This window comes from Tachyglossus aculeatus (genome assembly GCF_015852505.1).
Source record: "Tachyglossus aculeatus isolate mTacAcu1 chromosome 12 unlocalized genomic scaffold, mTacAcu1.pri SUPER_6_unloc_4, whole genome shotgun sequence".
Classification (NCBI taxonomy): Eukaryota; Metazoa; Chordata; class Mammalia; order Monotremata; family Tachyglossidae; genus Tachyglossus; species Tachyglossus aculeatus.
Genome location: NW_024044831.1, coordinates 4335149 through 4339497, shown reverse-complemented (window position 1 = coordinate 4339497; position 4349 = coordinate 4335149). Strand labels below are relative to the sequence as shown.

Sequence of the window (4349 nt, the reverse complement as noted above, 5' to 3'; positions counted from 1 at the left end):
TTTGTTTAATTTTATTTGTACATATTTATTCTATTTATTTTATTTTGTTAATATGTTTTGTTTGGTTCTCTGTCTCCCCCTTCTAGACTGTGAGCCCACTGTTGGCTAGGGACCGTCTCTATGCGTTGCCAACTTGTACTTCCCAAGCACTTAGTACAGTGCTCTGCACACAGTAAGCGCTCAATAAATACGATTGAATGAATGAATGAATGAAAGAGACAATGATGGAAACAAAGCAGAACAAAGTCAAACAGAAATCAGTGGCCACAGTCAGATTGAAGGTTGCATGTTCTTCCGAACAAGAGATCTTCAGCCAGGAGGGGACATCACCGAAGAGGTCTTGGATCTCAAGGGACCCACAAATGGACAAGGATAATGCACTAACTGAGTGGGATGCTCCAAGGAGCCATCCGCTGAGCCAGGAAGCGGCCGCCATCTTCCCACAGGTCCCTCAGGCCATGATGACCTCTTAGCACAGGGTGCAGCAGATGGCAGTGTAATGGTCGTAGGACATTGCCTTGAGGATGAACTGCTCTGAAGTGTCAAATAGAAGCACCAGAGGGGCTTTCAAACAACAATTCAGGAAGGAGAAGGAGTAGCAGGTCGTCAGAGAAACCAGGATGGACTTGGGGACGGTGACATAGATGAGGCAGGGGTAGAGGGCGGACAGGTGCCTGAGGAAGGGGTACATGAGGGTGTGGAGGCTCTGGTCAAGGGCGGTGACGGCACCCATAAGGAGATTCCCCGTTATGGCCTCCAGGTAGAGCAGGAGGAACAGCACGGCGTGGACCAGCTGCAGCTCCTGGACCTCTGAGAACTCCAGGAGGGGGAATTCCATCACTGTGGTGTGGTTGACCATGATTTGCCAATGTTAACCAAACATAGAGAAGGGAACCGTCTCAATCAGAACATCTGACATGATGGGATCTCTGAGAACCATAGAATCTACCTCACTCTCACATATCTGGACTACCCACTATTAATAACTGTGGTACTTGTCAAGTACTTACCGTGTGCTGAGCAATGTAGTGAGCATTGGGTTATATAAAAGATGATCAGATCCCACAAGGGGCTCACACTCTAAGTAGTAGAGAGAATAGATATTGAATTTCCATTTTTGCAGATGAGAGAACTGAGGTACAGAGAAGTGACTTGCCCAGGGTCATTCAGAAGGTAAGAGGCAGAGCTGGGATTGAAACCCATATCCCCTTACTGCCAGCCCCGAGCTTCCCAAGAAAAATCATAAACTCGATGGTTCGCTCCCACTTTGAGATATTTACCAGGACAGCTGTTATACAACTTCCCTCACTTCATCGTCATCATCATCATCATCATAAAAAATGATGGCATTTCTTAAGTGCTTACTATGTGCCGAGCACTGTTCTAAGCGCTGGGGTAGATACAAGATAATCAGGTTGTCCCACGTGGGGCTCACAATCTTAATCCCCATTTTCCAGATGAGGTAACTGAGGCACAGAGAAGTCAAGTGACTTCCTCAAAGTCACAGTTGATAGGGGCGGAGCTGGGATTAGAACCCATGACCTCTGACCACCAAGCCCGTGCCCTTTCCACTATGCCTCGCTGCATCTCTTATTATCATCATTAATACCATGTATTGGGGAAATACTTTGTTCAGAACATTCTTCTGAGCTCTTGGAAGAGTGCAAAACGTTTTGAGATATGGTCCCTGACCCTGATGTCTAGCAGAGAAGACAAATACCTAAATCAATTACAGATAAGGGAAGTGTTAGGGTATACAAGGTACAAATAAGTTTTGCAGGAAATGTGAAAAGTCCTTAGGTGGAGTGGAAGGGTTGAGGTTGCAGGCATTGATGCAAGATGGGAAGATTAGAGATTAATTTGGGAAGGACTCCTGGAGACAGTGGGATCAATCAATCAATCAGTAGTATTTATTTTTACTTTTATTTTTATGGTATGTTTTAAGAATTAACTAAATGCTAGACACTGTACAATTCTCTGGGGTAGATACAAGCTAATCAGATTGGACCCAGTGGATTATACTCTCCCAAGTGCTTAGTCCAGTGCTTTGCACACAGTAAGTGCTCAATAAATACGATTGAGTGAATGAATGGGACTTTTCTTATTTTATGTTACTGAGTTATTTCTGACCCATAGCGACTTCATGGACACATCTCTCCCAGAACACCCCAGCTCCATCTGCAATTGATCTGGTAGCGTATCCATAAAGTTTTATTGGTAGAAATACATATGTTGCTTACCATTGCCTCCTTCCATGCAGTAAACCTGAGTCTCCACCCTTGACTCTCTCCTATGCCATTGCTGCCCAGCACAGGTGACCTTTGACTTGTATCAGATTGCCTTCCACTAGCTAGCCACTGTCCAAGCTAAGAATGGAATGGGTAGGCTTCTGCCTGACTCTGCCTCCTGTAGCCAAGATTGGTAGACTACTGGATACTCTCTTGGTGTGATCCTGAGACGGTAATGAATGGGTAGACAGAAGATAATCAGGTCCCACAAGGGGCTCATAGTCTAAGTAGAAGGGAGAACAGGTATTGAATCCCCATTCGGAGATGAGAGAACTGAGGCAATGAGAAGTCAAGTGACTTGCCCAAGGCCACACAGCAGAGAAATGGTGGAGCCAGGGTTAGAATCCAGGTCCTCTGACTCCCAGGCCTATGCTCTTTCTACTGGGGGAGAAGAAGAAGAAGAAAAAAGAAGAAAGAAGAAGAAGAAGAAGAAGAAGAAGAAGAAGAAGAAGAAGAAGAAGAAGAAGAAGAAGAAGAAGAAGAAGAAGAAGAAGAAGAAGAAGAAGAAGAAGAAGAAGAAGAAGAAGAAGAAGAAGAAGAAGGAAAAGGAGGAGGAGGAAGAGGAGGAGAAGGAGAAGGAGAAGAAGAAGGAGAAGGAGAAGGCACAGAGTTTAGGGTGCTTCAATAACGCAGTCATATATATTGAGCTGTTACTGTGTGTAGAACACTGTACTAAGCAGTTGGGAGCGTATAATTTCCTGCCCACAAGAATAAATACTTAATCCCCATTTTGCAGATAATGAACCTAAGGCACAGCGTCTTTAAGTGACTTGCCCAAGGTAGCACAGCAGTCAAGTGATGGAGTTGAGATTGACACCCAGGTCTCCTGACATCCAGACCTATACCCGTGGCTGACAATGACCTGTAAGTTATCTCTTGATAGGCTTGCCTGCCATTTGGCATCGAATAAGAATCATCAGTTGCCCTCTTGAAAGTGTACTAGAAGCTGGTCTCTCTTTTTGCAGTGAGACTAGGAGTCACAGCCTTATAGGAGAAGCAGCATGGCTTAGAGGAAAGAGCACATGCCTCCGAGTGAGCGCAGTATGGTCAGGGAATGTGTCTGCTAAATCTGTTGTACTGTAATCTCCCAAGAGCTTAGAACAGTGCTCTGAACATAGTACGTACTCAATAAAGACAATTAACTGATAGTGCAGGCTCTGCCACTTGTCTGCTGTGTGACCTGGAGCGAGCCCCTCAACTTCTCTGTCCCTCAGGTCCCTCATCTGTAAAATGGAGATTAAATCCTCCTCACTCCGATGTAGGCTGTGAGCCCCATGTGGGACCTGTCACACAATCCCAGATTGTGCCCAATCTGATGAGTTTGTACTTACCCCAGGACTCAGTAGGTTGCTAGGCACTCAGAAAGTGATTGACAAATATAATAAAAAAGATTGGACACCCACAAAGACCTTGTACAAGCTGTGTTCTCCTCCCAAGTGGGTTTCTAGGATGAAAGCAATCTGAATTATCAAAGAACAGCTCCTCTTTTTTCTGTCCCTACCAGAGGGGCCTGGATCACCTCTTCAGACCATGTTAGTTCCAAAGACATCCCAAGTTGTCAAGGATCACTGTGGCTTCCTGTATTTTAGGATGGGCGAGAGATTATGCTCCCTCTCAGGGTCACACCTGGAGAGTTTTCACTACTCTACCAGTCTTGCCTACGGGAGGGAGAGTCAAGCAGAAGCCTACCCATTCCATTCCTAGTTTGGACAGTGGCTAGCGAGTGGAATGCAATCTGCTACAAGTCAAAGCTCACCCATGCTGCGCAGCAGCAGCATGAGAGAGTCGAGGCCGGAGACTCGAGTTTACTATGCAGAAGACGGCAGTTGTAAACCACTTCCGTGCTTGCACCAAGAAAACTCTATGGATACCCTACCAGAATGATTGCAGATAGAGAGAGGGGCTTTCTGGGAGAGATGTGTCCATGGTGTCGCTATGGGTAGAAAATAACTCGATGGCAAGACAAGACAAGAGAGACTATGAATTTAGAGGAATCATAAAGTAGAATCTGTATTGTTAGAGAAGGAGCATGACCGAGAGGAGTGTATGAACCAAATAGTC

General features: G+C 45.5%; 1 non-coding gene across 1 annotated transcript; it reads left to right on the top strand.

Moving 5' to 3' along the window:
* Window positions 1-3896: 3896 nt before the first annotated feature.
* LOC119921720 lies at window positions 3897-4034 on the top strand. The gene has a single exon (XR_005448575.1). It is a non-coding gene; the product is annotated as a small nucleolar RNA SNORA7 (small nucleolar RNA).
* Window positions 4035-4349: the final 315 nt, after the last annotated feature.